Raw genomic sequence first — 12,135 nt, 5'->3', positions numbered from 1 at the left:
GTTGTTAAATCTAATTCTCAATTTTATGTCATAAGATTTGATCATATTTCCAGCCCTAGCATGAAATACACAGTGACATGGACATAACTGTATATATGTACCTAGTTCTGTATAATTACATGACAAAGAACTATTTGTATTATTTGCATGCTAAATGAGATTCATAGCATTGCATGATCTATTTCTAAAAGACGGAGGATGTAGAACAGAATGTATGTGCTGTATCTTTAAGAAGATCCCACTATTAACTGTGAATCCTATACAACATCAAACGCACATGCACAGAGATTCCTGGATTTTGTAAACACAAACTCCCTGGAACAGATAGTCAATACACCAACCAGGGGTGCAACCATACTAGATCTGGTCCTCACTAATATGGGAGACTGCTGCACATACCCTTCTGTAATGCCTTCCCTGGTAAGGTCAGACCACAAAATGGTCTCCTTTGATGTAAAAATAAAACCTGGACCCCAGCTAAACCTGGAATATTTAGGAATCATTCTAAGGCTAAACTTCTGCTATTAAGTGAGAACCTGGCAACATTTCAAGCCCCCATAAACCCTGAGAACATTTCTGCCAGTGCAGAACTGTTCACAGAAACTCTGTACAAGCATGTTAACAGCTGCATAGAGGTAGCTCTACCCACCAGGAAGAAGTACAGAACTAACTCAAAAAACAAGCCACCCTGGTGGAATCACAAAATCAATTGTCTGTATAACAGGAGGAAGAAAATCATGGCAAAAATTAGGAGGTGCAGCACCCATCAGGAGAAAAGCACTCTCATCAAACTAAACAAACAACTCAGAGGACAAATAAAGACTTCTTTTTTCCCAGTTAGGGGTCAGCACAGTGGATCACCTGTCCATTCATGATTGGCAGTATAGTTTTATGGTGTCGAGTTGCCAGCCCGGCACCCAACCTTCCACAGAAGGCACATACATGCATGCAGTCACACCTAGGGCCAATTTTTAGAGTATCCAATCCAGCTACAGCATGTCTTTGGGATGTGGGAGGAAACCAAAGCACCTGGAGAAAACCCACACAACCACAGGGAGGACATGCAGACTCTGCACAGAAGGCACAATAGCCAAGGATCGAACCGGAGAACCTCTTGCTGTGAGGTGACAATGCTTACTGCTGCACCTAAATTTGAGGTAAGTTTGGCCTCCCAGGCCTAAGATAATCACAAAGCATTCTTTAGCTATGTACACAAGCTTAAAGGCAATACACAGTTGTGTGCAGAGCTCATTGTGACTGGAACCACTTATACTGAGCCAGAAGATATAGCAAACCTCCTGACTGATAAATTCAGCTCCAGCTTTACTCCTCTCTCCCCCACAACCTTCCCTCAGGAAATATCATCAAATATAACTCCCCATTCTATCACTAGGGAAGAGGTCCTTAATGCTTTCTCTAAGACCAAGAGCACTGCATCAGTGGGCCCAGAAAATATTCCAGGATGCCTTCTAAATAGCATGAAGCATGACCTATCAGGGCCTCTGGAATTACTATTTAACTGCAGCCTCCAAACAGGCTTTGTGCTTCATGAATAGAGAAAGGCAACAGTCATCCCTCTGCACAAAGGTGGGCCATCTACAGACCCTGGAAACTACAGACCCATAAGTCTCACTAATCTTATAAGTAAAGCCATGGAAAGAATTATCATGGAGATGATCAACAGAGATATTGTAAAACTCTAGACACTGGACCCAACCCAGTTTGGATTCATCAAGGGCAGATCATGCCTACTCAACCTGGTGGACTTTTTTGAGAAGGTCACCAAAGCAATGGATGAGGACAAAATTGTTCACACTGCCTACCTTGACCTGGCCAAAGCATTTGACACAATATCTCACTTTGGCATTGTTGACAAACTCAAGAGGTTAGGTACAAACCTGTATTTCACCTGTGGCTATCAAGTGGTGTCAAAGACAGGACCCAGGAAGTTAGAATTGGAGAGTCCACCTCTACAAAGAGGCCAGTCACAAGTGGAGTCCCTCAGGGATCAGTCCTTGGACCGTTCCTTTTTGGCATTTACTTCTTAGAAGTCAAGGCCAATGTCAGTGGTCTCTGGCTAGCTAAATTTGCAGATGATTGCAAATTAGGAGCTGTCATTGAATCTCACACTGACAAAAGTGTTCTACAGCAGGAGCTGACACAGACACACAACTGGTGTCAGAGCCGTGGACTAAAACTAAATATCAAGAAATGCATAATAGTATCCTTTGGGAAGTCATCCATTCCCTGGTAACTACCATATTAACAACACACCGCTTAGAGTTGATCCAGTAGTCAGGGACTTAGGGACACTCATATAGTAATCTAGCATTTGATCATCACATGTCTACATTGGTGAGGAATGGTGAGGAAATCATTCTACATTACACAACTTATAAACAAAGGTATGGCATCTAAGTCCAGAGAAGTCATTGTTCCACTGTATTTGGCATTCATCAGACCTATCATTGCGTGCAATGCCCTCTTTGGTATGTACCTAACCAGGCATATCCAACAATTGGAATGTCCACAGAGGTTCCTCACTAAAAGAATACAGGGCATAAGTAATATGTTGTATGTAGACCACCTCAATGCCTTATCCCTGTATTCTGTCTCCTACAAGCTTTTGAGGGGAGAGCTATGCCTGGCATACAGGGCATTATCAGACCCCACTCTGATGGACATCCTGCATATCCACAAAACAAACAGCACCAGAATTACCCATTCTAAAGAATTAAACCTTGCCTGTGATATAAATAGGACCGCTGGAGAGATAGGTATGTACCCCAGAGACTACCCCATCTATGGAACATGCTCCCCATCCATGTGAAGCAGAGTTCCTCCTAACCCAATTCAAATGCAACTTGGACAATTGGATGGAAAACCATAAATTCATCCCTGGTTTGGCATCTATGTCTCTAATGGACACAGGCAACCTGAAAATCGTTCATCTCCCAGGCCCATGCTTATACTAATCAAGGGTAGCAGAACTTGTAAGAGATTTGGGATGCATAGCTAGACTTAAAAAGGCCCTTGTGGTCGTTAGCCTAGTAAACACCTATGAACCTATGAACCTATGAAGCATATCAAGGACTGTACGTTCACATATAAAGCAGGCACATGCTATACCCAGTGCCATTCTGAGAATGTAACCCGAGAGTGACCATGTATGAATGCAGTTGCTAGTTTGTATATAAGTTACCTAAGTTAAATCAGTAAGCTTCTATCGTGATGTGTTTGTACATAATAAATCTGCTTGAACAGTACCTACAATGACTCATCTATTGTATCCTGAGTAGATGAGTGATACCAGGTAATACATTTTTTAAACGATCATCCATCAATAGAATGTACCAGTATTTTTAAACCAGATCCATGAAAAAAACTAGTATTACAACCGAAATTTGTGATAAGCTTAGGGGGTCCAATCAAATATTTTCTTGATTGGTATTGTAATAATTGCTCCCTACCAATTTTCTTTTTTGAGTCACAGACATTCTGTTTATCAGATTGCTTAAATCCCCTGTCAAAAAACATCCTCAGCATGTCCTGCATTTCAATATTATATACCAATTCAGAAAAGCATATTCTTTTTAATCTCATCAACTGAGATTTTGGGAATACTGGCTGCTGTGTTGGTGTATATGAATTGCTTTTTTTTTTTTTTTTTTGCCATGCACCTCACCTTACTTACATGAATTGTTGGAGGTTTAAATAGAAAATATACCCCTAGGATTCCACCCGTGTCCCTGCTGAACAGGGGCATTGGGTGCTGACTTGTTGGAATGTGGACTAATTTATTGGCTAGTCTTATAAGCGCCTCAAGGCCAGTAGCCTAGTAAATTGGTATGATCCTATGACCCTATGAAAGTGGAGCAGTATGGCAGAGTCTTGTGAACTGTACTGCACAAGAAAAGTAAAGAAAGCTAGACTGTTTGCTGGAGGAGATCCGAGACAGTGGAATAGCTCAGGATGATCAATAGAAGCAGTCAATGGAGATGAAAATGTCAGGAATTCCACTAAAGCAAATTAACTCAGAATATCTGTAATGGTTTAAGGCCTCATAAGGTCACATGGCGTAGTCAAAACTGAAGTTAGATGTGAGTTTTCAGAAACTAGAAGTCTTGGAGAATAGAAGAAACTGGAGCAACTTTTGAATGGTGAGATTGCAGGAGAACTTGGAAAACCATGACACAACAGGTTTTGCTAAATATTTTGTCCAACTAATACTGAAAATGTGCATCGTACTGAAAGAGGAGGACAATTAACTGTTCATTGGTGAGGCATTTTATAATCTGTTTTTCAGAGTTTGGAAATAATGAGGCATAGCATTCGATGTACCAAGTGTCCTTACATATGATCTTTGGAACAATAAAATGCTGTATTAAGGAAAACATATATTACCCCAAAATTGTAGTATTTTCCTCACATCCAAAGTGCAATAATTTTAGACCTAGGATGTATTAGTAATGAGGGTGAGAGTTGAAGACCCCTCATGTAAATCGAAAAACACTTGCAAGTCTCACATTTTTTTAACATGTCGCAGTTAAATTTTCAAATTATGTCTCATGCTTTCAGTAAGGAACCATGCAGTTGCATACCCCTCATACGTCAAGATTTTTGTCTCATATATGGTCTGTTCCTCATAAAATGTGTGGTTTTCCCAAATCACTGAGGATTGTAGTCACTAAATCATGACATACATTTGAGTTTTAGACTTAATATCCTTAGGAAAATGCATGTTAACACAAATCATTGTTATTCTATCAACTTTTTACGTTTATAAGAGCAATATTTAAATTACCCCCCCGTAATATTAGGCTTTGTCCAAATTTCCTGGGCTAAGAGATTGAGGGGTACGTACAGCTGCATTGGACAAAAGAAGAAAAAACATATCTCCCTCAATGCTTTTCATAAGGAGCGATGCACTCTTCTAGAGAGAAGAAATTGTATGTTTCTCTCACAACACCGTTTAAATCAAACAGGAAATCTTATAGTTTTTAATATCTGCTTAGAATAACCAGTAACAAGAAGGAATGACAAGCACAGTGGTCTTCTGTGTGGCCCAATTTATCCACAAAGAGTAAGGACGACAAGGTGTCTAACATAGCAGAGGTATATAAATGGTTTAAATGACTGGTGGTCTGTTCAGCATCAAAGCACTAGACTGTTCAAAAGATTAATGACACCATTTCTTAGGTTCATGTGGTCAGTAACAGCAGGCATGGTTACCCTGATGGATGGAAAGAGAGGTACCTCAAACAAGGCTTCTTCAAAAGATAACATAAAAAGATACAAGGCTGTGCAGTGACTTAGGTGGTATGAGGGCCAGAAAGGCAGTGTTCTCAGAAAGCATCACACCAACATATAGAAACAACATCCTAAATGTCTGACTAAATTTGGAAGATGGTTACAGATGCCTAATGAAATTAGAGAACCTTTTCTGGATGAGAACACAACATACTCTGTAACTGAAGTCCATCAGATGAACAGATATACAGTCATAAATCAGCATATGGCTCAGTCCAGATTAGATAGCCGGTCAGAATAGTTTTTAATTATTCTTAACAGTTAAATGTTATATTGAGAAATGGTCCACATGCTTAGTTCCTCTAATCGCTGTTATGTCTTTATTGTGATATAATACTTTCTTTTTGAAAAAGACTATTACGAGTTGCTGATTCTTTTTAATAGCGGCAGTTCAATAGCGGAATTTTATATTGTGAAAGTTTAATCTCATAAACTCAAATAATTTTTCCTTCATAGGAAGATTAAAGCAGGTGTGCTAATCTAGTCTTGCGTGGAAAAGTGCTTTCCTAAGTGCCATATTATTTTGTTTTAAGATTTACTCTGTTAACCCGTTTTTCTTGCAAGACCATGCTGTTACATAACAAAACTCCCCCCCCCCGTCTCTAAATATACCATAAGCTTCTTTTTCTCTCACGTCATATAGCAATTCCTGTTTGTATTATAATAACCTACCTTGAATTTCTCTATAAACTGGCCAACATTTCTCTAACTATAAATGACTGTCATATAACTTGTATCTATTCTTAACCAATGTTTTCATTTTATGTCTAATTTGGTAAAATTATTTAAACTGTAGTCTTAACATTTTTTTGTAATACTTTGAAGTTATTCTCCCTGGGCCTCCATTGTGAATGGACACCTACCAAGTCACACTTTCTCATAATCTGGTGTGGATAAGTAAGTAAATAAATAAAAATACAATTTTTTATTTTTGGGGGGTGTAGTAGTCAAATGCATTAGTGCCTACCTCTGATCTTGCCCCACTGCTGTACTCAGTAGTGTTTAAAGGCATTAGTGGCACCTTGCTCACACAGCGTAGGCCAGCTTTGTAGACAGAAAAGTGTTTTGTACTTCTAATTGCAGACATATATTTGAGAGAGGCGTGTCAGTTCTCAGCTATTGTATTAGTGCTTGTTAATGAGGTTTAGTGCTATCGGTTACTTCACTGTGGCTACACCAGTGTCTCTGCTCTATGATGTAACATAGCCATGACCTTGCATTATTGTGTCATGGCTGAACAGTCACAGCTGGAAGAATAATGCTTATGTGTTAAAGAACACTTATGTCAAATAAGTTGCATAAAATTTTTATATGATGAAAACCTTGGTTAACACAGAAAAGTATGGGAGAGGCATTCCTCCATGTGACCAAATGATGTTAGGAGGATATCAAATGCCGAAGAATAAAAAGTTTCTCTCTGACAGAGTATATTGTTATCTTACAAAAAAGAAAAGGGTACTCATCTTACTGGAAAACAAAAAAAAAAGAGTATGAGCTGGCAGATTGTGAGTTAATGTAAGGGTATAGATGAGACCTGAATACTGGACATTTTCCCTCATTTCATACTATGGTATGAATGGCAGTACTCCTGCATTCCTTATAACTCTATGGTATATAAAATAAGATAGCTGGTGAGGGGAGTGTTATGCTGTTCTCTGGGTTGAGGTTAAAACATCTTTTGATAAGCAGACAGATTTCTAATTAGAGTCAAAATATGTGTATAAACAGATGGAAATCCAACTAAAAGTATAACTCTATGCATTCCTACTGGATGACATAAGGTAGATAGAGTAAGCAAGTATTTTCTTATTTTGACCCTGCTGTCAGGCCTGGCAGTATGCTATGAATGACATTAGTCCTTGAGGAGTCTATGCTCCCAATAACTAAATGCATCATAGAGGAATGTGTGATTTCTGATCATGCCTATGTGGAAGTTACCCTGGTGGACTAAGCACTGAGAAGGGGCCCTGCCTTGTGGAAGATGGACCCATCATTAGCTAATGACAAGAACTAATGGTACAGAGTGAGGCTATGTGATGCTGAACTTTAGATCAATAGTGGCGGGCTTCCTTCGTGAGTGGTTTAAATGCTAGATAAAGGCCAGTACTATTGAGCTGATACCGTGCGGAAAGAAAAATAGAATAGTCTGTATCTTCCCAATTGAATCCAAGTTCATGTTTATTTTGTATATTCAGTTAGGAAATGCCACAAAGACAGAAATTATTCAGGCAAGGGTGCAATTAACGATTGGTACTTTTCTGATTTCACTGAAGGCACTAGGCTGCAGAGTCAATAATGAGAAAGTGGCTAGACTGCAACAAACTTAACAGCCTGCAGAACAGACAAACCATCTCTGTTAAATTATGGGAGGGGTGATGACTTGTAAACAACATGCAATGTAGCAGAAGTTTATACAATACAATGATTAAGGTTGAGAGAAATGAGATTTTGATCCCATACCTTGATACCCACTACAGGATTTTAGCAGATGATTATATAGAAGGGGTAACTACAGCACACAGTTCAGGGCTTTGGAGGGGCACTCTGGGAATGGTGGTTCACTAATGACATTTATAAGCTGGATGTTACACAATCTGCTCTACCTCCATATGACATCTTGATGGAAATTCTTATGTGGGGATTTATCAATCGACCAACGCCATGTTTAGAGAAGGATGAGTCGGTGTGCAATTTTCACATTTCACTAATACATGATGGAACAAAAATCGGGGCTAAAAACATGGTTTAAAGGATTGCAAGAGTGTATCTGACATGTATTCTCTGTTCTGGTTTGATATCAAAAGAAAAGGCAATGAACCATTTGTAGCTGCTGAGCTTCGGATCCACACATCTGTCTGCAGCAGAGGTCTCTGTTTTATGTTCAGATACAGTGTTTAGGCCTTTCAGCCATCAAAGAACACTGATCCCACAATATATGGCATATAAGCATAATCACCTGCCCAAATAACCAGGTACATTTCCTATTATGAAAGTATTTGGTTAACCTGAGTGGCACTTTTTGTTCAGAATTCTTCAGATGTATGGGATAGATGCAAGCTTCATCAGATGGATCTTTGCAATAAAATGACCTTTGGAAAGTTTTGTCATAAACCAGTCAGCAAGTCCATAGTTCTTAAGTTTTGCATTAAGTAGCAGTTTATATCACACAAGTTCACTTTCATTACCTTTGTAATACTCGTAATAGAACCTCCTAGGTAGGTACTAGGCTATCTGCCCGAAGGCATTTATAAGCCTAGCAGGAATTGTGTTGGCTTTTGCCGCTCCCTTAGATTAGTTCCTTGGTCATCTGTCCAGCAGAGCCATTGAACTGATCCCAGGGTAAACTTTCTATTTTCCATCCACTCGTCAATGTTTCTCCTGAAGAGTGTTAGCAAGGAGCTCTGCCTAATGTAGATTGGAATCTTGTTCCAGAGCATGAGAAGTCTCTGGGACAGGAATCTATCCCTCCGCATGTCCTATTTGTTATTGTAGTGAGGTTTAGATCTCTAGAGCGTGTGGCTCAAGGGGATATGGTTTTCTTTAGGTGGAGCATGTCCATCAATTCTGGGTTGGACATGGCCTTGTATGTCAGGCATAGATAACCTCTGAGTAGGTGGTATGCAACCAAGTACAGCTGGACTTTCTTCAGTCGAGCTGAATAGAGCATCTGTTTGAGGCCAGTGATCCTCTTGGTGAGGTACTTCTGTGGTCTTTGCAGCTGTTGCAGGTGCCTTGTAAGGTACATCCCAAATGGGGCGTTGTACTATATGATGGGTCTGATGAGTGATGTGTAGAGGGGCACAATGACCTCTTTTGATCTGGATGCAAACCCTTTTGTGATTAGGTGGGCCACATAGAAGGATTTTCTAACCACTTTGGCAATGTGATTATCAAAGGAGAGATTACTATCTACTTGGGTCCCCAGATCCCTTATTACATCTTTTGTATTTAGGGGACTACCACCTATGTGGTAGTTTGTGAGCTTTGTTTTTTCCAAAGGGGATGACTATGCACTTTTTGGCATTTAGCTTGAGGCCATGGTTTTGACACCAGGTGTCTGTCTCATTGACACCCTTTTGGAGGATGTCTGTGTCAGCTGGAGAGTCAATTATAGCCCCTAGTTTGCAGTCATCTGCGAACTTGGTCAACCATAGACCTCCTGTGCTTGTCTGTACCTCTGAGAAGTATATGCCAAACAGGAGGGGTCCTAGGACTGAGACCTGGGGAACACCACTTGTAGCCGGTTTAGAGTTAGACCTAGCTCCAGCAACTCTTACCATGTGAGTTCTGTCCGTGAGCCAGTTGGCAACCCATCTCGTGATGTAGGGGTTTATGTTCAGGCTGGTTAGCTTGTCTGTAATACCAGAATGGGGAATGGTGTCAAAGCCCTTTCTGAGGTCTAGGTAGGCTGTGTGGACCACCTTACCCTCATCTATAGCCTTGGTAACTGTCTCAATGAAGTCTACCAGGTTTAGGAGGCATGATCTACCCTTACCAAAGACGAGCTGGGTAGGGTCCAGTTTTTGGAGGTTCCCAATGTCTCTGTTAATGAGATCCAAGATAATGCGCTCCATAGCCTTGCAGACCAAGCTAGTCAGGCTTATAGGGCTATAGTTCCTGGGGTCTGTTATGGCTCCACCTTTGTGGAGTGGAATAACCGTTGCTGTGCGTCACTCTATGGGCATGTAGCCTGTGAAGAGGCTGAGATTGAACAGTGTGTTTAGTTGAGGGGTTAGTTCATCTTTGAGCTCAAGTAGGACACAGCCTGGGACACCATCCAGTCCCATTGATGCTGTGTTTTTGGCTTTGGAGAGAGCTGTTTTAACCTGAGTGTCTGTGATTTCAGGGGCACTACATTCTTCTGGTATGGTTATCGGGCCTTTTGGGGGTGAGGGGGGGTGAAGTTTGCACTGAACCTGTCTGCCAGGATATTGGCAATATGGATCAGTTCAGTGTATTTTGTGCCATTCTGCACTTACTCCGAGCAGATCTGAAAATTGCCACTTAGATTCTTGACATAGCTAAAGAATGCCTTGTGGTTATCTTTGGAGTCCTTGGCAATTTTTCTTTCGAAGCTAGCTTTGAATGATTTTATGAGGGATCATAGTTTCTTACTGATACTGATCAGGGTTGTCTTACCTTTTTGGGATTTTACTCTTTCCTGTAATAGTTTCCTGATTCTCTTGTATAGCTTGTTTAGGGCAGGGGTCCACCAGACTGGTTTCCTTTTCTTGGAGGAGTGAGTCTTGGTTTTGCTTGGGATAGCACAATCCATGCATTTTTGTAGGTGCCCGTAGAGTGCATTAGTAAAGGACTTTGCAGATTGGGCAGCGTTATCCTTTAGCATGGGGGCTTTGAAACTTTGCACTTTGGTCTTAAGTAATGTAAAGTTTGTTTTTGAAGTTTTTCACGGTAGTTTCTTTGACCAGGGTGGGGGGTGGAATGTGGATATCCAGTGTGATTAATTTATGGTCAGATCTAACCACCGAGTGGAATACCGGTCGCCCATTTTGGTGATGACCAGGTGCAATATATTGTCACCTCTGGTGGGGGTGTTGACCAGGTGATCCAGTGTGTTTGAGTTTATAAATTCTAGGAAATGTTGGGCAAGGGAGTACTTGAGTAGTTCTCCCAGTTAATGTTTGGGTAATTGAAATCACCCAATATCAGGGTGTTTGGTAGGACCTTTATGTTTCCCAGTGTTTCCAGAAATGCGAAATGGGGTCCTGGGACATGGTGGGTGATCTGTAGCAAGCTACAAATTGAATTGCAGTTTTGCCCATTGTTAGTTGCACATGGATGATCTCTGAAGCATTGTGCTGTGCCACTAACCTGGAGGTGTGGGAATCCTTAATGAATATAGATACACCCCCCACCTTTTGTATTTCAATATGGGTTTTGTGGCCGAAATGCACGGTATGAGTTGTAGCCTGGGGTGCTCTCTGGAACCTTAAACCAGGTTTCTGTTACTGCACATATATCAATTTTCTCCATACTGAGGAGTACCTCAAGTGCATGCATTTTGAGGTTTAGACTTCTGGCATTGAGCAGCATTACACTCAGTTTTTTGTTACTTGTGCTATTTACGGTGGTGGGTTTGTCCTTTGAGCCTTGCCTAAAAAAAGGCACTATGGGGGTGGAAATAGCCTTGGCCAGTATTCAAAAGCATAAGGGTGACAGGTGCAAGCCATCTCTAGTGACAGAGTTTTTCTGGTTTCAGTTAAAGGAAAGGATATAATGCACTCCTTATAGCTGGCACTGACAAATGATTGTGTATTGGATGTTATGTACACTGAAAGGTGTTTTTTTTTCTACTACAGGACATTGCTAGAAAATCTGGTTTATGTTAATGCAGGTAGAATTAATAATGAAAAGTCTGGTAAAGAGAAATTAGATCTGGTCCATGCAGCAGATTGGTATGCTGGGATGTAACTAGCTCAGGTAGCAGGATGGTACAGTTTCAGCAGGTAACCATCGAATACAGCTATTTAGGCTTCATAATTCATTCCAATCTCAGAAACATGATAAAGGAGAATTATGAGATTATGCTTGTGAAGGAGACGTGATTCTGTAAAGTGTGATCTTAGATGAAACAGATTTTGGATGTCAGGCATTCACATGAAATAACAATGGTCTTTTCACTTTTATTATAATACCTTAGACACATATTGTAAGAACCAAACAGCTCTCGGGTGCACGGGTGCAATTTCTACTGTTAAAGTTCATTTCACAAGTAGCCCCATGTTGTCAAATTCCATTAATGGGCAGAGGGCCCCAAAACTGAAATTTCTATAAAGCTCTGTGAGCACATTATGGCTACTACTC

Source organism: Protopterus annectens, chromosome 2.part2 (genome assembly GCF_019279795.1).
Source record: "Protopterus annectens isolate FY-2018-M chromosome 2.part2, PAN1.0, whole genome shotgun sequence".
Classification (NCBI taxonomy): domain Eukaryota; kingdom Metazoa; phylum Chordata; order Ceratodontiformes; family Protopteridae; genus Protopterus; species Protopterus annectens.
This window is presented reverse-complemented; position numbering follows the sequence as displayed.